Source organism: Tamandua tetradactyla, chromosome 8 (assembly GCF_023851605.1).
Source record: "Tamandua tetradactyla isolate mTamTet1 chromosome 8, mTamTet1.pri, whole genome shotgun sequence".
Lineage (NCBI taxonomy): Eukaryota > Metazoa > Chordata > Mammalia > Pilosa > Myrmecophagidae > Tamandua > Tamandua tetradactyla.
In genome coordinates, this window is record NC_135334.1 from 118,526,410 (window position 1) to 118,551,381 (window position 24,972).

Genomic DNA, 24,972 nt, shown 5'->3' on the forward strand with positions numbered 1-24,972 from the left:
ATTCATTTCTTGGTTGTATGCTTCTACCTGCTTCTAATTCTATATCCCATCAATAAAGAAATAAAAGGACTCTTAGCATGAATGAATAGAAGAAGTGGTGCATGAACAAATGGACAGAGGGAAAGTGAACTGTATGAATAAGTTTCAAGACATTTCCTCTGACAGGCTAATGCCAATTCAGACGTATATTGCTCAAAATAAAAATTCTATTGTTCAGCTTTAAGCCTGAAACTTTCATTCCTATGTTTTCTTCTTTTTCAGGTTAATAATTAACAAATGTAATACAAATAGTAATACAAATACTTAGTGTTTGTTTCTTCCCCTTCTTTCTTCTTTCTTAGGAAACTTCTCTGATTATTTTTCTTTACATTTTCCATTCTCGTTTTTCATAAAATTGAAATGGGAGCAGCCATACTTTGGCATCTTTATCCTAACTCCTGGTCACAGTTTATAGACGATTGAGACAATGGACCCAACAGACTAGATAAACCAGTATCCTTCCTTGGAAATTTAAAATTAATGGACTGCGAGAGTCTCAGACTAGCTGAGGGGTCAAGACAAAAAGCTAACCATGCTTGGTGGTAGCCATGTCCCCCACAAGGTGGACTGGTAAAGAGTCACCTGGGAAGAGATAAAAACTTAAAACACACAACAACAGATGTGTAAAGAGGAGCAAAGGTGGAAGGTCAAGAGAATTCACTTGGCTCCTTATCATTTTATAATTTTTCACTTTGGCCTATTCTTGAGATCCAGTTGAATTCCTGCCTTTCAGGTTCATGAAAACAACCTGTAACTTCATGGAAAAGAAAATATTTTTATATAACCTAAAAGAATGTAATTTCTATTAAAATCAACCAAAACAGGCCTAAAAACTGAGGGAAGAGAACAAAATATCCGAAGAGGCAAAAACCCAAATTCTTCTCCCCAGACTCTTTTTTTCTACATCCCGTCTTGACCTCCAAGCCTCCATGTAACCTTGAAACTATTCAGATCACTCAGCCCTTTTTGTCAAAGACAAGAAAGGCTGAGTATTCCATCTCTGAAGTCAAACTGCCTTTACCATAGAAAAAAAATGCATCACTAAAGATTTTTTTTCAACATAGCAACATAATAAAAGAGTAAGTGGCTTTGTAGTGGAAAATAATATAGAAAGATAATTAAACCTCAGGGGCATTTTTTGGTCTAATGCAGTTTTTCTCAGAAAGAAAAACAGGCATCAAGGCTGCCCCCAAAGACACTTTCAGACCTGCCATTGCCACTAACATGAAGCTGAGAAATGAAAATTCTGTGCTTGATTTGTTCTTTCTTTTCAAGAAAAAGAGGCTTAATATTCATCAGGGAGGCAGAGTAGAAGAAAAGCATCGCCGTTGTTATTTTCAAGGGATTGAAATGCTTGTTCTCACCACTGAAGGTGTTCATCTTTACAAAGATGGTTGGTAGGGAGCTATCTATTTTGAGTGAATATTTCTGACTGTTTATAAAACTAAAGAGTGGCATCATTGGCAATGCACTTATTGGCAAACTGAGCCAATTAGTCAGCAAAGCTAAAGTGACTGCATGCAGTTGGTTTCACAGAGGGGTCAAGTGTATATGGTGCATAATGCTGGAGTGTTTAAAACTACAGATAAATTTAAATCTCACACAAAGGCAGGATGTACTGTGCTGGTTTGAAACTGTTATGTACCCCAGAAAAGCCACATTCTTCTAATCCAATCTTGTCTAGGCAGATCTACTGTTGCGTGGGACATTTTGATTAGGTTGTTTCTATGGAAATGTGGCCCCACCCATTCAAGGTGGGCCTTAATTAGTTTACTGGAGTCCTAAAAAATAGTACTCAGGGAGAGAGAGAGAGAGTGAGCTCAAAGCCGACACAGAAAGCAGAGATGAAACTAAGCCACAGGTGCCTGGAGATATGGAAAGGAAGTGCCCCAGCAGAAGATAGAAGACAAGAAGAAATGAGAGAGCCTTGTGAAACCAGAAGCTGGGAGTGGAGGACAACAGAGGTCGCCATGTGCCTTCCCTTGTGACAGAGGAATGCCAGGCACCATCAGCCTTTCTTCAGTGAAGGTATCCTCTTTTTGGACCTTAATTTGGACATTTTCATAGCCTTAGAATTGTAACTTAATAAATCACCCTTAGAAAAGCCAATCCATTTTGGTAATACACCAAATATACCAGCAGCTTTAACAAACCAAAACATGTACTCTTCCTATTCTAAACCATTTTGAGTGTTCAAGGTTGAATTAATAAAATCACTTAAGAGGGGACAGGCCATGGTGGCTCAGCAGGCAGAGTTTTCACCTGCCATGCTGGAGACCCAGGTTAGATTCCCAGTGCCTGTGTATGCTGAAAAAAAAACATAGGAGGGCATTTTTAGGCAATTATGACACATTACATGCATACTCTTGGATGAAATAAATTATAGGATCAATTATCCTGCAGGCTGGAGATTGGTTTCATGTAATATGGAAAGGCTTAAAAATGTGTTCTCATTTCATTATTGCAATTGTGTAGTTCAACCACAATTCTTAGTTTAATTTTCTTCTTCTGTTATATTCATATCTATCTCTTTTTTAAATGATGATGTCTACATTTATAAGGGTTATACAGGACTGAAGGGAGAACAGATAAACATCTAAGCAAAGGCAACCGAACAAAAAAACAAGTAAAACAAAACAAAACTCTCTAATGATATAAAAACAAGTGTCTTAAGTTTCCCAGCCAACAAACAGTGGGTTGGCTTAAACCCTGGGAATTTATTGGCTGAGAATTTGAGGCTAGAAGTCTAAAATCAAGGTGTCAGCAAGGTAATGCTTTCTCCCTGAAAACTGTGGTGTTCTGGTCTGGACACTGGAAGTCTAGATGTGTTGATAGCCTCTTGTTTCTCTTCTGCTTTCTGCTGACTTCTGACCTCTGGCTCCTTCCTCTGGCTTTCTCCAGCTATTTCTATGTTTCTTCTGCTTATAAAGGACTCCAGTAAACCAGATTAAGACCCAACCTCATTTAGTTGGGCCACACCTTAACTAAAAATAATATATTCAAGAGATCCTGTTTGCCATGGGTTCACATCCACAAGAATGAGATTTAAGATTAAGAACATTTTTTCTTTCAGGGGCACATGATTCAATTCACCACAGTAAGGTTCACAGATTTCTACTAATAATCACTTTTGATTGTATCTCTTCTTACAACATCTCATCCCATCCTTATCCACATCCCCCTTTCTTCTCATGACTGAAAAATATAATGTTATAATGAAATGTATGAATACTGAGTATTGCTGATTGGGTTGCCCAGAAGACAATCTTTGAGAAGAAGTTTAGGGTGCAGGAGGCTTTTTAGGGAGTGCCCTTGCCAGTGAAAGAGAAGGAAGAAATCAGGATTGGAGAGAGGGAGAATTTGGGCAGCCACTCAAAGTCAATTTAGGTTATAGGCAACCAACAGGGTCTCTGAAGCATGGGTGACCTTTCGGAGTTGTTCTGACTGGTGGGAAAGGTGCGAAGCTTTTATACTACTGTATAAACTAGTCATGGGTGATTACTCCCAGGAAGGGTCAAGGTGACTCACTTCAGAGGCAGTCTCTGAAAGGTGCTTACAGGTCATAGCAGTCAGCTACCTGCCCTCTCAGCAGCTGTGGAATAAGACCCCCCAAAGCAGGTTGTAGACAGCACATCACTGCAGTTTCCACACTGAAAAATAATTGTTTTTTTTTGTTGTTGTTGTTAGAAAGCAGAGAATTGAATGAAGCCGCACAGGTAGCTATCAGTCTGTTATTTATTCACAAAATATTGTATGTCTAATACTGCAAGAAATACAACAGAAAGAAAATTCTGTCAGTGGATGATGATTAGTATGAGAGATAAATTTACTCTGTAGGCACTGCCAAAGAGTAAGGCACAATGCCACGAAGTTGTAGCCAAGGAAAAAAAGTTGGTATCACAAGCTCATTGGGCAGATAGTGAGAAAAATTAATGAACTGGATAGGGACAAGGGCCAGAATCTGAGTTGCATCTTGAAAGTAGATTTAGGTTAAGACAGGCAGGTGGGAATAGGACTGCTGATGCAGAAGAGAGATAGTTGGGTGCACAAAACAACTGGAGGAAAGACTAATCTGTATATAAGGAAGATCAGAAAGGCTTTTGTCTGGCATGAAAGGGAGGCAAATTTGGATAGATAAAGGACTATCAGAAGATAGAATTACCTGAATGCCAGGTTGAAGAGACTAGACTTCATTCAAAACATACTTGAGCAATGGAAGTCATATAAGGAAGTTTGTATGTTAGACAAATTAATCTGGTGGAAGGACAAAGACTAAGTTTTACAAGATGGGAGTGTAAGCAACCATCTACTTGATTATATGAGGATGGGAAAGGTAGACTCTAAAATTCCATGCCACATAGAGAGAAACCAGGACTCAAAGAGAAGTAACACCGTATAATTTGTCCAAAGTTACGGGAGCTGTGAATAAACCTCATCTATCTCCAAAGTATCTGTTTTACCACCATGTCACACTAAGATATTAGGAAACATACCTGCTAGGCAGATTCCTTCCCTAGGATTGCTCAGAAAGTAAGATGATCATAATGTTGGAACTGACTTGGAGCACAGTGCAGTTTTCAGATTTTGATGTTACTGGGGAATTAAATTTCATGTCTGGTTAACAATTTTACCCTTAGGAAAAGAAAGAGTGCACATTCTGCCTCTGAGAACACTTTCTGAAGCATATTGTTCTTATGTCATCAATTAATGGATTGCATAAATACTTACTGACCCCTTATTCTGTGCCAGAAAGATTTTTGGTGTGCTGGAGAAGGCAGGAAATAAAGTTTTGCTGTCGTGAAACTTAACATTCTGCTAGCTAGAGACAAATTATAAGTATTTAACTACATAAAGACAATATTTGCAGAAAATGATACATTTTAGGAAAAAAATACAAGAGAGTAATTTTATGTAGAGTGATTGGAGTGGGGAGGTGGGAGGGGTAATCTGGTACCTGAATGCTTTACAATATCAGTACAATATCAGTAAATGACAGGAAATCAGTGCAGCATTTTATTTAACAACCCACCACTTATAGGCTGTGTGCTCTTGGTTAATCTATTGCGACTCAGTTTTCTCACCAACCTTATATAGATCTGTGCTGATTTGAGAGGATTATGTCCCCTAGAAAAGCCATATTTTAATCTTGATCCATCTTGTGGAGGCAGCCTTTTTTTTAATCCCTATTTGGCACTGTAGGTTGGAAGCTTGATTAGATGATCTCATCAGAGATGTGACTCACCCAGTTATGGGTATTAACCTTTGATTAGAGGAAGATGTGACTCTACCCATTCCAGGTGGGTCTTGATTAGTTTACTAGTATCCTTTGAAAGAGGAAACATTTTGGAAAAAGCTTCAGAGCCGTGAGAATCTTGAGAGCCCTCACAGCCAGAGGCCTTTGGACATGAAGAAGGAAAACGCCCCCAGGTGAGCCTCATGAAACGAGAGGCCTGTAGAGAAAACTAGCAGACATCATCGTGTTCACCATGTGCCTTTCCAGTTGAGAGAGGAACCCTGAACTTCATCGGCCTTTCTTGAGTGAAGGTAACTTCTTGTTGGTGCCTTAATTTGGACATTTTTATAGACTTGCTTTAATTGGGACATTTTCATGGTCTTAGAACTGCAAACTTGCAACTTAATAATTCCCCCTTATAAAAGCCATTCCATCTCTGGTGTATCACATTCCGGCAGCTTGCAAACTAGAACAAGCTCTATGGCCAGGGAATAACTGAATAAATGCATAAAAAAGTCTTTTAAATAGAGGCAATGGGAATCAGAGCTCAATAAATGTCAATCCATCACTAAGCATCACTCAAATTCCCAAGAAGGAAAGTTGCACTTATCCTATCCCCTCTTTCCTATGCAGAAGAAGCATAAAAGCCCATCTGCCCAGAACAGTTCCTGAAAGTCACATTTTCCTCTTGAGATTCTTCTCCATAACTTTGATAGAAGTTGGCCTCCTCTCACTCAGTAACATATTAAATGGCCATTACCTGCTAGGCATCGGCTTCCTTAAGGTAAATTTAATTCAGAAATTACTAAATGCAATTCCTGGGCTTGTTTTGTTTCTCCACAAACCCCCACACTTGATTACCAGCCTGCGGGAGAAGCAGAAAGACAGCCTGGGGGCTCTGTCAGCTGGCCCTAGCCCAGACATCAAAGAGTATTATGAATGTGTAAAATTGCCTTTGGCAAATACTATTTACAGACCCTCAGGCACAGTTATGCTGAAATGATAAGAAATGTCACTGCAGCCTCCTGCATTGAATAATAAACATTTCCTACCTTCAATATCCACTACACATTTTTACCCAGGACTCAGAATGGCTGTTGTATGATCATAATAAAAAGAGAAGGTCACGCTTTCTTTTTCTTCTGGATAATATGTTGCAACTCTTCCTAGTAATTAAATCAGTGATATAGCCAAGAGTAGAATTTAGTGAGATTATCTATATTATGCACTTGAAATATCGTTTATCCATTTTAATTAAGTAATTTCTATATACAACCACTTTTAATTCTCCTCCACACTGAAACTAATTAAAAATGAAGTTAGTTAACTTTTTTCTGTGACATCATTAAAACATTGCTCATATAAAAATGCAAATATCCCTATAGAATGCTGCCTGTTTACTTGGATCCCTCTGGAGGTTGACAACCGACAGCGTTCAACTTCTCATGACCACAAACCCCTGAGCAAGAATTTTTTATCTTTCTTGAATTTCTCTCCATGTCTTGTCATCACTCTTCCCATTATTTCATGGCATGTTCAGGGACTCTGATTATAGCTTTGGGAAATATATTAAGTACCATCTTCTTGGTTGTATTGTTTCAAGACATTTCATTTTAGGCAGATGTGAACATGTCATTTCTATTCTTTGTCTCCTTACATGGTATATATCTAAGGCCCTTCCCATGTGATAAAGAGGTCTTTAGTGGTAAGAAAACACTATTGCAAGATGGGTCCAGAGACACCTGTAAGTCAAGATGAGTCTCTTAGGGGAGGTGATGGAAGCTGAAGACAAAAGTAAAATGAAAATTTATTAAAAATTAAAAATTCTGAATATGTGTTTATTATTTTTAATTTTACTTTTGTCTTACTTTTTACTTTTGTTTTACTTTAGATATATACCATGTAAGTAAACATGTATTTAGAACTCTATTAAGATTATCTTACTTTATCCTCAAGATGACCCTATTTTTATCATCTATTCATCCATAACAGGAAAACAGACTTTATGCTCAAGATGACACTGTTTTTATCATCTCTTCATCCATAACAGGAAAACAGATAGAGATCATATGCCTTGGACTGCCACTCTCTGTAGTTCATCTGGGTAATTCCCTCAAAGTCAAAACTATCACAATGTGGCAGAATGCCAGATCCAAGTCCTTTGATATTCTCCAAGTCTCGAATTTCAACCCAGTTAAAATTCTACCAGATGCACACACACAAAATCATAATTTCAAATCACAGAGTCATTTTTCTAATCAAGAAGTACTTCACAAAATCATGGAGATGATGGCCAGTCAAATATGCTATATTTGGGTGTCTGCTGTTTGCTAGGTCATGTACTAAGGGTGAAGGCATGACAGAAGAACTGGATGTGACCTGTGTTCTCAAGGAATTTGTAGCATAGGAGGAGAATCAAAGCACCAGTATATGAAAAATGGGATAACAATTAAAGGTTCAATTAAGAATAATATTTTGGAACAGCTTCTATGTGGAGCAAATATTGTGAGCCAGTCACTTATTCCATGTATTCACTACTTTCACCCCTCCCAATGCCTCTAAAAGGTAGGACTCCTGCTATCACCATTTTACAGATAAAGGACCCATATTGTTTGCTAACTTGACCCAGTGTAAACACCTAAGAGAGGCTTGGAGTTTGGATTCAGTTTTATTAGACTCCAGAGCTCAAATTCTTTAACTCCATGCTATACTACTATATACAACCCAAACAAAAATGGAAAAAATGGCCATAAAGCATTATAGGATTAATTTAACAATGCATATTCATAGCAGATGCTACAGAATTTCAAAGATAAGAAATAGTGCATACTCAATTCCTTTTCCTTTGAAATGAATTTTAATTTATTTATCATACAAATTTAAAATATAAGCATGCTGTGTTGCTTTCCCACTGCCATCCGAAAAAATTATCATACCAGTGTTCCTCTTCTTTTAGTAATATTTCAGGAATCTTTCATCTAATTCCATGAAGCTTTCAGTTCAACATATTCTAGAGTGAACTTTACTTTGATTTTTCAATTAAAAGTGTCATTTTGGTGTCATTCATTTTTGCTCATTCATTCATTCATTCATTCAATAAATATTTGTTGAGCATTTACATGTACTGGACACTTTCCTAGACACTGAATAAGCCAGTAAAAAAAGAGACACAGTTCTGCCCTCATAGAGTGGATGAGGAAAACATACAATAAGCAAAATACATAAAACATACAATTTATTATGGAGAATGGAGCAGGGAGAGTCAGGGTCATCAGTAGCACAGTTAATTAACTAATTAAGTATTCATAATCAGTACTCTTAATTCTGAAGTTATTTTTTATATTAGTAATGTACAATTTAAAATGGGATGGTCAGGAAAGTCCTCACTATAAAGGTAGCATATGAGCAACAAATTGATAATGATGAGGGGAAAGTCGAAGGATGGCTATGAAAGATCATTCCAGGCAGAGGGGAAAAAACAGCTCAAAAGCCCACCTACTGAAATGTTTCTGATGTGATAAAGGAGCAGCAAGGAGGCCTGTGGATCTAAAGGTGACCTCTCGGCAAGAGATGGGGTTCATGGAGTGATTGTTAGCCAGTCTTAGGGGCACCTATTGGCCATTGGTGTTATCCACAAGGGAAAAACTATGGAAGTTTTTGCTTATTGCTGTGTAGGTAAAAAACAGAGAGAATAGGGAGAATAAATTGATTACACAAATAAAGAAAAGTACTGTTAGACATTGTTCTAGTTTGCTAGCTGCCAGAATGCAATATACCAGAAATGGAATGGTTTTTAAAAAGGGGAATTTAGTAAGTTGCTACTTTATAGTTCTAAGGCCAAGAAAATGTCCCAATGGAAACAAGTCTATAGAAATGTCCAATCAAAGGCATCCAGGGAAAGATACCTTGGTTCACAAAGGCCAATGAAGTTCAGGGTTTCTCTCTCAAGTGAGAAGGCAAATGGTGAACACAGTCATGATTTCTCGCTTAGCTCTCTCACGCGAGCACGGCTTCATCTGCTAGCTTTCTCTCCTGGCTTCCTGTTTCATGAAGCTCCCCAGGAGGTGTTTTCCTTCTTCATCTCCAAAGGTCACTGGCTGATTCTCTCTGCTTCTCACAGCTATATCGTTCTTCTCTGCTCTTTCTGAATCTCTCTCATTCTCCAAAATGTTTCCTCTTTTATAGGACTTCAGAAACTAATCAGGACCCACCACATTGGGTAGAGACATGCCATCACCTAATCCAATTTAACAATCACTCTTGATTGTTATCTCCAGGGAGATGATCTAATTACAGTTTCAAACATACAATACTGAATAGGGATTAGAAGAAATGTCTGCCTTTACAAAATAGGATTAGGATTAAAACATGGCTTTTCTAGGGTACATACATCATTTCAAACTAGCCAGATGTCTTATATGCTAACTTCATGTGATACCTACAATCCTCAGATATTTTCACCTACAGATGTAGGAACTGAGAATTGGAGAGCTTAAGTAATTTGCTCAGGGTCATCAGTAGCACAGTTAATTAACTAATTAAGTATTCATAATCAGTACTCTTAATTCTGAAGTTATTTTTGACACCATGTTTTTTTCAGACAAGTAGGAGAAAAAATTAAACTAAAAAATACTTAAATAAATATCCCTGATGCTGATAAGCAAGGAAAAGTTGGGAATAATAGATGTGCTTTTTTGTTTCCTACTTTTATGAAGGTATTCAAATTTACTATCACTTGAAAGAAAGCTTTGCGGGGTGGTTACCATCTGCTGTGGAGTCAGACAAGACTCCTTCCTAACCACTGCTTGGGTATTTATTTGCAACATGTTTTTTAATTAGTGACAGTACTGAGATTTTCTAAGTTTCTTTTTCAGTGTTCCTCAAATAGACATATTAATAACATATACCTCATAAATTCTTTATAAAAAAACACTTTTATTCACACACCATATTAACCATCCTAACTGTATATTCAGTGGCTCTTGGTATAATCATATGCATTCACCATTGCGATCAATATGAGAACATTTCCATTTCTTCTGATGGAAAAAAAAACCTCACACACCTTATATTCCCACTATTATTGACATTTAGCTTTGGCATAGTGCCTTTTTTACAATTAATAAAAGTATATAACTATGTTACTTTTAACTATAAACATTAGTTTATATTAACTATTTTTCCCATATAATACCCTATTAATACATTGTAATAGTGATGTACATTTGTTTTTGTTCATATTAAGAACCTTATAAAGTTATGATAATGGTTAAATGAATGATCGTAAATGAATGTAAGCCCCTAACTTAGTCTCTGCATCAAGTATGTGTCCAGTAAGTGTTAGCTTCCCTAATTTTCATTTGCTAACTCACTACAATTGGCCATCAGCTCCTACAGTCAAGTAACATGATTCTTCTAGTATTTAAAGGGATCTACCCATCCACCTACTCCTGCCAAAGGGCAAATGGCAGGAGTTTTGCTCCAACAGGATTTTAAAAATTATTTTTACCTGTAAGGCTTTGCAGTGAAAACATCAACCCGCTCCCAGAAGAACTGCTTAGAATGTAGCATAATTAAAATGAGAACAATCAACAGCAGGAATGTTAGCATAAAACCAAGGAAATTATTAAGAAACTAAACTGAACAACATCATTTAGAATCACCGGAGGCTTCTATAAATATGTAAGTAGTGTAGGAGTTGAAATAATGCAGAAGGGAAACAAACTATAAAAATATGTTTGCATCTGTAAGCCCAGCCTACAGAAGTCTCTGCAGGTTGTGTAACACAAAGTGGCTTCTTTGTTGAGGGTGACTTATGGTGAAGACACATAATCAGACAGCACCAAGGCCTGGGTTTCAGCAGGTGAAAAAGCATACTTTATATTTATTCTTATACTTCAATGTAGTATCTGAGCCATTAAGACAGCACTCTACCCTACCTTTGAGAAAATAAGGCCCCTATAAATATAATCCATATTTGTATCCGAAGTCTACTTTTCTTGGGCCACCAGATTTGATTTCTGGTGCAATAAAGCTCTTAAATTATTATTAGTAGCAAGAGGAGACATATTTGAATTACCTTGGTGGGGACATGAGTCCAAGAAATTAGCAAAACCATGCATCTGTGTCTGCATGGTGGAAACTGGGTCAGCTAATGCAGGAAAGCAAGAGAGGCTTCAAGTCTAAGTTTCAGCTCCTGATTTCCCTTATGTAGATCTATGAGGACCTCCCCTTAACAGCACTAGCCAAGCTAGCCCTGCAAACTGCAAACTTGGAGTACTCACTTATTCACTCACAGTTGTGGCTTAAGCTTTTTTCAAATGGCTTCCAGGTAGAAGTTACAGGCTCAGCAGGTGGAGTTAGAGTGAGGGCGCTTTAGGCTCAATATAGATGATTTTTAAAAATTTTTTAACAGACATATTCTAAGGTGGAAATTCCTGTCTTGAACTAATGTGGATTGTCCAGTCTGAAAGTAATAGAATGAGGCCAAGGATAATGAAGACTCAAGTTTCTGAAAATGTAATTGCATGCAAATTATATGGGATATTGTTAAAATGTAATCTTTGACTGAGTTGGTTTGGGACCTAAAATTCTGCATTTCTAACATGTTCCCAAGGTGATGCAGATGCTGCTAATCCTAAAACTAGCCTTGAAGTCTGACAGATGAAGAGGACAACTAAATACAAGAGAACTGGTCAGTTTTTAAATTTCTTTCCTTAAAACTTTTCTCCACAAATTTTTGTTGGCTTGTTGAAATTGTTTTGAAACTGTGTGGTATAGTTGAAAGAACAAAAACTTTGGATTTGATTGTAGACAAAATTGGATTTGAATTCTGGTCTATTTACTATGCCACCCCGCTTGCTCTCAGCTGTCTCATCTGTAAATGGGGATAACAATGTCATCTTTATCATTTTATATTTGCTTTTTATCTTTGAACAAGTCGTCTTCAAGGAATCAAAATGTCACAGATATAAGTGAAAAAGTTCTTACACTATTTCTGAAAAGGTCTTTTTTCTCCCCCAGTTTTCTTGTTCACATGCTTATCCTGGACTCTCATCCTCTCCCCTAACACCCCAGTACCCCACCAGCAGTTCCCTAATTTCCAACACATAATTTTTCTGTCCTGCTCCCCACTCCCTCCTTTCTCTTAATTTTTCTTTTTCTTTTTTAATATAGATTAACTTAGTTTATTTGGCTTCTTTTGGGGGCTTTCTTTCTCTCCATTTCCAGTTTATGCAACATGAACAAACCAAAAAGAAAATAAACAAAACCAAAAACAAACAACCTTGAAATTCAGCAACCACATAGAACTCTCCTTAGAGAGAGAAGGAGGTAAAGATTACAATCAAAGTTAAAAACTCCTTTAATCAGTGTGTAGAGGGACCACACAAAGGGAAGAGGACAAAGAGAAATTAAACCTGATCACCCATTGTTACACCTTTCCTTCTCATACTTTCCTCTCTATCATTCATTACAGCACTACAAAGACATTCCAGTATATAAATTTGCCTTTCCATGGAGCATTCTATTGTCAAATCCCCTCCCTCTGAGGGGTGCTGGAATGCTCTGGGGCTTACCTGAAGTAATTCTGGTTCAGGCTGACCATACCCATTTACAAGTCTTCTTCCAAGCTTTGGAGCTGGGGAGAGAGAGTTTCCCTTTTGGATGTAGTTTTGATTTGCTAAAGCTGCCAGAACCCATGCTACCAGAAATGGGTTGGCTTTTACAAAAGGGATTTATTAAGTTACAAGTTTACAGTTCTAAGGCCATAAAAATGTCAAAATTAAGGCATCAACAAGAAAATACCTTCACTCAAGAAAGGCCCATCATGTCTGGGGTCTCTCTGTCAGCTGGGAAGGTACATGGCTGGTATCTCCTGGGTTGCACTTCTTTCAGCTTCTCATTCCAGTGGCTTTCTATGTTGGCTCTCCAAGCATCTGCAAATGTCAGTGTCCAGGTGTTTGCTTTCTGTGTCAGCTCTTTTAAGGACTCTAGGAAAATAATTAAGAGTACCTTGATTAGGTGGGGTCACATTTCCATGGAAATAATCTAAAGATCCCACCTACAGTTGGTGGGTCACATCTCCATGGTAACAACTTAATCAAAAGATCCCACTTACAATAAAGATCTGCACTCACAAGATTGGATTGAAAGAGCATGGTTTTTCTGGGGTACATAACAGTTTCAAACCAGCACAATGGTATGGCTTAATCTCTTCTACAAGATCTAAGTTTTCTGACAAAAAGAGGAATAAAATACATTCGTAGACACCCTTACTTTATGAGGACAGTAGATCACTAATTGGCCCTCAGCAAACTGAGCAAGGGGCCCAGCCTCTAAAGTCTTGCACTATCTGAGGTATATATTCAATTTAATTCGTCCAGAATGATGAGAACACAAAGGAAACCCACATGGGGATCATCTGAATGGTGAGTTACTGATCAGGACTGAAATAATTTTTATCCACATCCACAAAGGACTTCAGATGGTCATTGACAACCCTCCCCAAGATGATAATATTTCACAAGCAACATGTCTTTCTCCCCTGTTCTACCTGTGCATTTTAGATAGGAAATTCATAGCTTCAACCTTCCCTGAACCCTGTCTTCAGGCCTTAATAATCATCAGCAGCAGTGAGAATCCATGCAATCCCTCTTGGCTGCCACAAAGTTCAACATGGTTTAGAAATCTTGATTATGATTTGCCCCCAGCAAAACCTCTTCTAACCATTTCCAATAGTCTGAACTTCATTCTACTGCTTCTGAATCAGGGCCCTCTACAATAGTTTTCCAGGTCTGAGCACTCAGTCATCATCTTCTTTTGATGGTGCTATGGTTGAATTCCAATTATTGTTCCCTCTGCCATACCCTCATCTGGTAGCAGAAAGGTTGTCTTCAACTGAAATTAGAATCTATTGACTCTCAGCAACTCAGTGCTGAATTTTTCAAAGTCTCATTCAATACTTGTCATCTTGCAATTCCTTGGGGAGGGAAGGGCATCCAACTCATAGCTGACATTGTTCAAAAGAAGTCATAGCCTATATTGTTCAGAACTAATTTCCTTCTCAATTCCCCTATTCTCTGAAGTTATTCCAGATTAAGGTTGCCATTTTAAAGAAAACAAACAACAATGACAAAAAGCAGGATTCCCAATAAAATTTTACTTTCATAGAAGCAACAAATAAAATTTAAGCATAGGTACATCTCAGATTATGTGTTCCAAAAGAAAAGGAGGAGGAACTTGAGGTGGGAGATGTGCTATAGAGTGGAGGGTCAGAGAAGGCCTCTCTAAGAAAGTACTATTTCAGGTGTGATTTGAAGAACAAGTTGGCATTTGGCCAGGAAAGACTAAGTGACATAAACTTAAAGAGAAGAGCCCTATTGCTGGGAAAACAGTACTGTATTTGAAGAAATTAAAGGAGCACAAGGTGGCTAGAGGGTAATGCTTGAAGAGTGAAGTGGCCAAAGGGAAATTTTAAAGGCAAGCAAAGATCAAATCATGATAAGCTGTTATTAACGTTTCTGTGTTGTAGTCCAGATGCAATAAGGAGACATTGACAGGCTATGACCAACAGAGTGGTTGAATCTGGGCTATAATTTGTAAGAAACACTCTGGATGCTCTATGGGAAATGATCTGAGTGGGGCAAGAATGCACAACCAACTAAAGAGCTAGAGAGGTTACAGTACAGCCTCTGTACCAAGCGGCTGAAAGAGGAGATAGAAGTGGACAGTCCCTGGATCTAATTTGGAGGTAAAATCAAAAAGCCTTGCTGATAAACCAGCTGTTGCTATTGACATAAAAGTAGTTGTTCAGAATTCCAAAGTTTCTTGCTTAATTGATAATGGGTAGCTTTGACTAGGAGAGATAAAATACTAGAAGAGAAGATCTAGACTAGGTCAGTTTTAGTTGACTTGTGTATGAGACATTCAAGTAGAGATTTCTAGTAGTCCATTAGATATAAGAATGTGCAAGTTAGAAGAAATGTCTGGACTGCTGTATTAGTCACATATATGGGTTGGTACATTATAAGCAGTTCTTTGCAAAGCTTTATATAGCTATTTTTCCTTAGCTCCAAGGGATGATGAGACAATTACTATCACGAGCAACATTTTTCAAAGTTCAAATGTTCAGATAACTTTTGTAATTGGAAGGGCTTTGATAAGGCCCCTCTGATAGGTGCACTACTTCACAAAAACAATGCAAACACCATTTTATATAAGTAAAACATGAGGGATGGCCTGACCCGGGGTTCCCTACATTAGAAAATTGATCTATTCTCAACTCTTCTGAAGATTTCTCTATCTTGGCCAAACCCCTGGCCAAAAATAAACTCCCATTTGTACCACATATACAACAGGACTAATAAAACTAGAATAATGCTGATAATAGAGAAAAACATGCCTTCCTTTCCAACAGTCCCAAAGAGCAATGAACTAAGCTCAGTTCTTGAGAGCCACATTAATTAGAGAGCAGGGTCCCAAGAGACTGCTAACTCACGACCCTGCCTAAACTGCTTATCTTCAAGTCTAAGGTAACAGCATAATGACTCGTGAAATGAAGTCATTTCTGATCAAATTGTCTTTTTTTCTTAGCCCCTCTGCCCAGTAGAAGTGACTTCTTCCCAAGCTCTAATTCTAGAAGTTGAGACTCTGTCAACATTATAATAGGAAAGTCTACAGTAATTGATTCCAACCATTGCAGCCACAAAACTTGCTTTGCTAAGCAAAGGGATTTATGGATTTGGCCGCCTTTTGCTATGTGCTTCCTTCATTTATTACAGATCCATTTTCCTACCTGTTTCCAAGATAGAGTAGATGGAACTGATATGGAAATTCAACAATCCATTAGATAAAGAGCAATTTACCTGTAGGGCCTTTTTAAACACAATACTTCTTTTCCTTATTTAAAAGCAAAATCTTACTATAGCAGAAACTGTTGGAAGTATGGAAATAAAGAAAATGAAAAACTATTTATAATTATACAGCCTAATGACAGACATTACCATCTTTGACATTTTTTTTTTTTTTTTTTTTTTTTTTTTTTTTTTAAAGGAAAGACAGAGAGAAGGAAGGAAGGATAGAAGGAAGGAAGGAAGGAAGAAAGGGAAACATTTTCTTGTTTTATTGTATTCTGTTTCTCCGTATTTGTTACATGGGCTGGGGCCGGGAATCGAACCGAGGTCCTCCGGCATAGCAGGCAAGCACTTTGCCCGCTGAGCCACCGCGGCCCGCCCCATCTTTGACATTTTTAACAAGTTCTCTAAGTATGTATGCATAGTTATGTTTATTTTTAATAAAATTGGAATCAGATAAGTTTTATACCCTGCCTTTTCCTACACTCTTTACCCTTCTTCAAAAATGTGATTTTTAATGGCAAAAATATTCAATTAAATACTTGTGGAATAATTTATTAAACATTCTACTATAGTCTAATATGTAGTTTATTTTTAAAGGTTTTTCAAAAGTAACTTTGTATATTAGACCATGATTAGTACTTCTGTACTCACACTCCAATAATCCAAAATTTATTTTAAGGTATTCTGATTTCAAAGTTGTTATTAAAATAATGAGAAGCCTTAACTTTTAAAATTATATCAGTTCTTTGGGTAAATGTACACATTGGGATCTTTTATATATCAAAAATCAGTAGGTTTAAAGTTAGTGGACTTATTCATATCATATCAGTCTCCCTATAATACCATTTTGCTGTATAAACCAAATGCTCTATAGCACATTTTCTAAAAAATACTTAAAGTGGCTGAGGATTGCTTATCTATAGGTAGGTTCTTGTGGTACAGAAACATTTTAAGATCTTTGTTTCATAGGTTTTTGTATTGAAACTAATAGCACATAACACATACTATGTATCTTCTAGACATAAAGTTTTATTTCTCCCCTTAATTTTCCTTTTGCATCGAATTCCCTTCCTTATGTACTTTCACGCTATATAAGACCGTAGGACCAAGGAGTTTCTTTTTTCCTGGTTCCTACAAATTCTAACCTTTAATTCTGGCTTGGGCAGAGTTTAGGGTAGAGCTGCCTCAGTTAAGGGTCCCTTTATGGACTGGTGAGATGATTTCACATCCCTTTGAATCTTCACATTCATCCATAAATCTAGACTAAAATTCCTGTTCTTGCTTTCTTTTCATGTCCTGGTTTCTGTCACATATGCAAGGAAAATTATTTTCATCTATTTGCATGGAAACTTCTGGAGTTAGTCTGCAATTTCAATCATGCCAGGAGTCAGGATATGAAAGTATAGAGAGTCCTCTGTTTAGTGCAGTCATTTAAGATGTTTAGGATGTACTGAAACTTGCAGAAATAATAAAGTGATGAATCTGAAGCTGGTGTAGATGGCATTAAGAGAATCAGTAATAGGAGTTGAGAGAGAAAGGAGGAGGAGTTGTGGGAACCTAATAATCAATACAGATAGAAAAATGGAGAGAAGGTTTCTAATGTACTTAAAAATAGGTTTTCTTACCTTGGCAACAAATTAACATTTTTGACTAGGTAAATATTTGTCGTGAGTGGCTGAACTGTGCATTATGGTGTGTTTAGTAGTGTTCCTGGCCTCTTCCCACTAACTGTAACAACCCAAAATATCTTCAGTCATTGTCAGAACTCACTGGGACATATCACTCCTTTAAGAACCACTGTTTTAAAATGTCTTCTCCTTTCTGTTGACCATTACTGTCCACCAGCCACCATCTTTTGGCATTTTCTCCAGAGACCAAGTAAACATTGGAATCGCTTCAGTTATAGTCTCGCTCTTTCTTTGGACTAACACTACACAAAGAGTAGATTCCACAGGGCACCGGTTACATTTAGGATACTTCTTCATAGAACCTGGATTTTCAGGTTAATAAACTGAAGTGTAGTATGTGTCGCCGTATGGGCCGTGGGCAATAACTGGACAGGGAGGGCTGAAAAGTGGGTTATTGGTGGCAGGTTGTTATATCTGTAGATTTTGACAACTCTTAAATGGGATAGATAATCACTAGAGTTTCTTCTGGATTTTATATTTAGTGATTTGATTATAGTGTAGCTCTATTACAATGACCTTAAAGCAAGGAAAGTGTTTTCCAAGTGTGCATATGTAAAATCAGGAAATTTCTAGGTAGCACAGAAACATCTGTCGTAGGGGAAACTGTGGTGGACAGGAAGTCAGAGTGGAGAGAGTGCTTACAAACACTTCAGATATTAAAAACCATAACCCCATTCATCTAACCTCTGTTCTTAGATTCATCTTATCAGAAAATTATCAACTCAGTCTGTGGTGCATCACTTTTCTTACATCAACATATCTCAAATTTTACCATGAATCTCAAAGTAGAATGTGAGTCATTCTGTAATTTTGTTGGTGGGAGTGCTTAGATTTCTATAGAAGAAAAGGTATCCATATGGGTATTGGAGAGTTGCACAGGTGTTAGAGAAAAGGCAGAGGGGATTTTTCTGCACCTTTAAAATATAATCAGAATCCAGACTTTAAGAGTTGTGAATGCCCTTGTACTCTCCTATTCACTTGTCACCAAATGATGGCAGCAGATTTAACAACTAGGCCAATAACCTCAGGAGCGTTTTAAAAGCTACTTTGTTATTCGAGGATTTGGGGCAAGAATCCCCGTGGACTTGCAAGATCAGGAAGGAGAAAAATGGATTGAAGTTATAGGGTGGGTGTTGTAGAATGTCATTGTGCAACCTAAGACACATATTTAATTTAAACATCCAATTTGAAAGCCTCCTTCATGAAAAAAGCATGTTTCCTGTCCATCGGTTGTCTGTCAATGGAGAGTGTTGAATTTGGATGGGATTTTGACCCTTACTTGGTATTCCTTAAAGTACAGCAGTTGGAAGAAGAAGGCTGGAAACAGTTTAGATCTTCTTTATGGTTTCAGTAACAGGAAAGACAGAAAACCCTTCAAAATTGCCTTATGATTGAGAAAATAATCATAAAGCTGCTTCTTTCCCTTTTTAAAATTTTAGCTGTATAGTCTTTCCTATGTCTTTAAACTGCAGAGGAATATTTTGCAGGTTTTTTCAAAAGTATTCTTGGTCAAGAGAATAATAATAATAATTTTTTTTTATATTGGAGCATTAGTGAGTCAGAGCTTTGTAATCATTGAGAAAACAGCACAGGATTAGCAAAATGTGAATTCAGCAGGGGATTAAGCAGAAAGCCTAATCATTTACCAAAATGGAATGAACCCTGGATCTTTCCGGAGGTTGAAAAATATTTGATTAACTCATTTTTAAAAACTTATTCTTAGCATTTGCTGATGGAAGGATTAAAATTTAGTTAGAAGTAAGGGTTTTCCACCTTAGGTAGTCTATTTTGTTATGCCATTAAGCAGATCCCTAATATTCTAGATAGCAGATCTTCCTTATTGGGAAGCTTTGGGTACAAATAGAGAATGATCTAAATCCCAAGGGCTAGAATATCTGATAAATGAATTATCAAAGTTGACAAAATATCAGAAACAGTGAGGAGAGTATTTATATAAAGGGAAAAAATTTACTCTTATAATTAGGAAAGTATTTATACTCTTTGTAAATAATTCATTCGTTATAGAAAAATAATCTGAGGAAAGTATAAATGTATTTATAACATGAAGATAGTATTGCTTAACAAGTTGGTATATATAAATACATACAAATAAATGTTAATTCAGAATATAAAATGCGGGCCCCATTTTGCATTGTAAAATATTACCTGCTTTTATTAAATGAATAATATTCATGAATACCTTTTTGTGTTTATATAGACCTATAAAATCATTCCTTAATCATGGGATAGTTTTCCATTAAATGCATCAATAACAATATTGCATAGTAGTTAAGAGAGTGTGTTTTAAAGTCAGATAAAACTGTATTTGAGTTAGGGCTCTGTTCATTGAAAGCTGAGTATCTCTGACATTTAACTTAATCTCTCTGTGTCACAGCTTTGTTTTGTTTTTTATTTAACCAAAGAGGAAATTAATGGAAATAGTAATAATGCCTGATTTGTAGGTTGTCAATTGTGAGTTTGAAATTAGTTAAATAAGTACCTAGTATAGTATGCACAATATTTGGCCCATTGCATGGGCTGAACAAATGATAAGTTTTATTATCATTGTCATAAATTATTTAGAATGTCCACTATAACAGTTTGAATTGCTTTCTCTTTTTCTTTATTATCTCTTAACACTTGAAGAATCCTTGTAAAATCAAACAAACATGCTTTCAATTATTTCTTTAAGTTAAATCTCTTAAAATGAATTGTAAAGGTGCAGTCTGTTTTTAAAAGAATTTTGATTTCAGCAGCCAAATTTCCCCTCTCAAAAAGGATAGACCAATTTGCAATCTTAGCAACGTTATATAAGAGTGAAAGTTTGTCTTACTCCATCTGAGCAGTTAAGACAGTAATTTTTTGATGTTGAGCTGTTAGGTGAGAAAATCCTTCAGACCATGTAGAAAACTGTTTCAAGCTACTAAAAGATCTTTCCAATGTCCTTAAAAGATTTTTATTTCCCTTTAAAAACAAATTTAAAACACAGTGAAAGCCACGCTCCTTGCTAAACAATTTCCAGAGAAACAAGAATTTTTTATTTCCCCCTAGGACAATCATTTCTACAATTCAATAGTGTTATTTGAGAGCTATTATTAAATTGAATATAATATTTCTAATGCTAGAGAAGGAAAGCTGTCTCTTTCAAGGGTCTATGAATAATGTAGTGGTGTCAAACTTATAGAGGAAAGAGAAGAGGCTTTGTAATCAGTTAAAACTGGGTTCCAATTCTGGTCTGTTGAGTATGTACAGTTGTACAAACTTTAACAGCAAAATTCTGGTACTTCATTTACTCATTTCTAAATGGGGAGAATTACTCTAATTATACAAATTGCACTCATCTTTGCTGGTTTATAAAGTCCTTTCTTCTGTAAGAGAACTCTCTTTGAAAACCGTTCCTCCCCAATTTACATCTTCTCTATGGGCTTGCCCATTCCAGTCCTCTTCTCCACACTGGGTATAGGATTGTTCACATAGGATTGTTCACATGCTTAGGTTTGATCAATCATGTAATCCACTTACCTAGACATAGTGATCGGCTTAGGAATGGTCATATGACCCAAGCCAGGCTAATCAGCATCCTTGGAGTTACTCCAGTGATTTAAACCAGGACCTCTCAGAGGCCATGAGGCCTCTTCCATCCTGCCCTGATTTAATTTTGCCATGACACTTAGAGAGAGACAGGAGAGACATAGAGGGAAAGAAAAATGCAAGCATCTGAGATTCACATTCCCTAAGGGCTTTAACACTTCTATAATTTTCAGCTATATGAGACTCTCAATCCCTTATTTACTTTACTTAACATGGCTTGTCTATGACTCTGTCACTAGCAATTAGAGAGAGTCCTAATACAAGATGTGTTCCAAAGGCTATTGTATGTATTGACTGAGATAAGGTATAAAGCACCCAGCACAAGACTTTGCATATTGTATTCCTTACTTTGTCTTATTTGAAACACTCATTCTTTTTAACGACTGATCAAGTTCTAAGTTCAGTTAGAAGTGGGTGGATCTATCTTGTAGGATGTAGGTCAAATTGTTCCATACGTTTCCATTAAGAAGAAGAGTTGGTGTATCTGGGAGAGGCTCAAAGTAGAGAGACTACTCCATGAGTGGCAGTTCCTTCCCCCCCTGTGGTTCCTTTTTCCTCAGGAAAACAGCAATCTCAACTTCTTTCTTCAGCCACTGCCACTTGCAAGTAGGTTCTTAAATCAGATATGATTTTGCTGACAACCCAGCACATGCTATATTTTCTCTCTCACAATCCTGAATAGTACAGCTCTTACTTCCTCAGGAGTGAATCGGACTCCTAGACTCTTTCTATTCATGGAATGACTTCACTGAATCACCATAGCCTTTGGAATAGACTTTTCTTTCTGAAATCGTCAGATGTCTTAGAGAACTCTTGCAGGTTAACTTGATCAGCTTTACTACTTGTATGTTATATTATAGTATGCTTTATTGTAATTCTTGCCTTCTCCCCAGAAAACTGGTCTTGTATAACTATGAAAGGTGTTCATTTAAGAAAGCAAAATAAAAACTTCTAGTGACACCAAAGAAAGAAGGGTGGTATAATGAAATTCCCTTGGAATTCTAGTATTTATGCTGCCATTAATTAGCTGGGTGACCTCAACAAATCATGCTTAATCTCCCTGGACTCCAGTTGTAAAATGAGAAGATTGGTAATGATCCCTTCTGGCTCTAACATTTAATGATGTTATGATTTTGCATAATAACAAATCATGTGGAACACCCAACCTTCTGGGTCATTAAGCAGATGGTGTTTGTTTACCTCTTTTAGTACTCAGACATCACACAAGATCTTCTGAAAAAAGAACCACACTGCTGTATTTTCCTGAGACAATTATGGGTAAATACAAAAAGGCAACTGGGTCTGGTCAAGAGCCTTAGGATGTAACCTAATGTATGACTTTGAACAGATCAGTTTCCTCTCTGGCGCTTTGTTTCCCTATTTGCAACATAATAGTCTTAAATAAAAACATATATTTCAATCAAAGAGCCCCTGTGCAAATGAACTTTTATAATAGGGACCATGGAGATTCTGTGGTCCAAGCAGAGTGCAGGGTGAAATCCTCACTCACTTAGCCTCCTCCATTCCTGACTCTGGCCCTTCCCCGAGGTATCCCACAGAAAATAGGCCCTCTCAGAAACACATTTTGACAAGTGACACATTTGCCATTTCCATCACCCCGTGAGTAAACAGCTGATGTCGGTCATTCCCCTTCTTGTGTCCTCTCTTAGTAACAGGCAGTCCACTAAAATTTTTAACATGGCACTATTTCTCAAAAGTAAGCTTATACTATTTCTGTTTTTATATGGAGGACGAATAGCCAATTTCATAAACAATGTCCTGAATAATCTAAAGGCTGTTTTTGCTAATGCCTATCTTCTTTTTATTGCTATTTATGCTAAACATTCTCACTTATGGGTCTATTTTAGGGGATTGATTGAAATCTGATGCTGCATTTAGGGTAATCAGTGATCCCAGTTCACCCAGGATCACTGAAAAGTCCTCATCAGGACCTCCCTCAGTCCAGGGCAACCAACAGAGACATCTCCCTTAGTGTCAGTTATCCTGTTGAAAAAAGAAATAGAAAGCAATTTTTATTGACTGACAGGTTTGTAACTAAAAATGATGATGACGTTGTCAAAGAAAAGAGTTGTCTACCTACTGACTGGAGAACCTGGTACAGTAGCCCAGCCGCCTTTCCTGTCCTGCTGCAGTAATGCAGCTACAGCACCCAGCTGTGCTCTCACTTCACCCTCAGCGCTGTGGGTGCTGTCACAAGTCCACTACTCACCTCCAGCTGGCTCCCCTGCCGCAACTATACCCTGCCCTTTCTACACCATGATCCTTTGCTCCAGGTAGAATTATAAGTCTGAGTTCATTTTCTATTGCTGCTCTAGTAATTATCACAAATTTAATAGCTTAAAACAAGAATATTCTCTTATAGTTCCCGAGGTTGAAGTCTGACAGACTGGGCTGAGAACGTTGGCAGGGCTGCCTTCCTGTGTGGAGGCTCTAGGGGAGAAGCTGTTTCTTTGCCTTTTCCACATTCTAGAGGCCACCAGCGTGTCTTGGCTCACCCACCCATATCTCTAACCTCAAAGCCAGCAGTGGCCCATCTCTGATCATTCTTCCTTATTCATATTTCCTTCTTATTCTCTTCCTTTCCCTCCCTCTTCCTGATTTAAGGATACTTGTTATTATATTGGACCCACCTAGATAATCAGGATAATCCACCTGTTTTAAAGTCAGCTGATTAACCAACTTAAATGCGTCTGCAAACTTAATTCCCCTTTGCTGTGCAAAGTAACATATCCACAGGTTCTAAGGATTAGGTCTGCAGGCATGTTTGAGGGTGATTATTCTACCCACCACTCTGTGACTTAAATTATCTACTGGTTATTTGCTGAGATTAGGAACCAAGACTCGCTGTTATTGCCAAACAGCTGGCATATATTTAGGGCAATTGCATAATTTATTGTACAAAGAGGGTGTATTAGTTAGGGTTCTCTAGAGAAACAGAATCAACAGGGAACATTTGCAAATATAAAATTTATGAAAGTGTCTCACGTGACCGTAGGAATGCAGAGTCCAAAATCCACAGGGCAGGCTGTGAAGCCGACGACTCCAATGGACTGGATGAACTCCACAGGAGAGGCTCACCAGCCAAAGCAGGAATGCAACCTGTCTCCTCTGAGTCCTCCTTAAAAGGCTTCCCATGATTGGATTTAGCATCACTAATTGCAGAAGACACTCCCCTTTGGCTGATTACAAATGGAATCAGCTGTGGATGTAGCTGACGTGATCATGATCTAATCCTATGAAATGTCCTCATTGCAACAGACAGGCCAGCGCTTGCCCAATCAGATGAACAGGTACCACAACTTGGCCAAGTTGACACCTGTCCCTAACCATGACAGTCCACCCCTTGTCAACTTGGCATATATATATATATATATATATATATATATATATATATATATATATATGTATGTATCACCTTAGACCATACTTAATTTCCAAATGAAAACAAATAAGCACACATTTTTTCTTTTACCTGACAATACTCAACTGTCCAGCATATAACTGGAAACACATTAAATCTCTCCAGAATAGGGTGCAAATCCTT

The 24,972-nt window shown here is 37.4% G+C and overlaps 1 long non-coding RNA gene across 9 annotated transcripts in view; it reads left to right on the top strand.

The window, feature by feature from the left end:
* The window catches only part of LOC143644884 (uncharacterized), a 170,244-nt gene that overhangs the window by 78,361 nt on the left and 66,911 nt on the right, over positions 1-24,972 (top strand). For all 9 annotated transcript variants that reach the window (XR_013156932.1, XR_013156936.1, XR_013156930.1 and 6 more), the window contains one exon: positions 11,889-11,966. This is a non-coding gene — a long non-coding RNA (uncharacterized LOC143644884). The remainder of the gene's footprint in view (positions 1-11,888; positions 11,967-24,972) is intronic.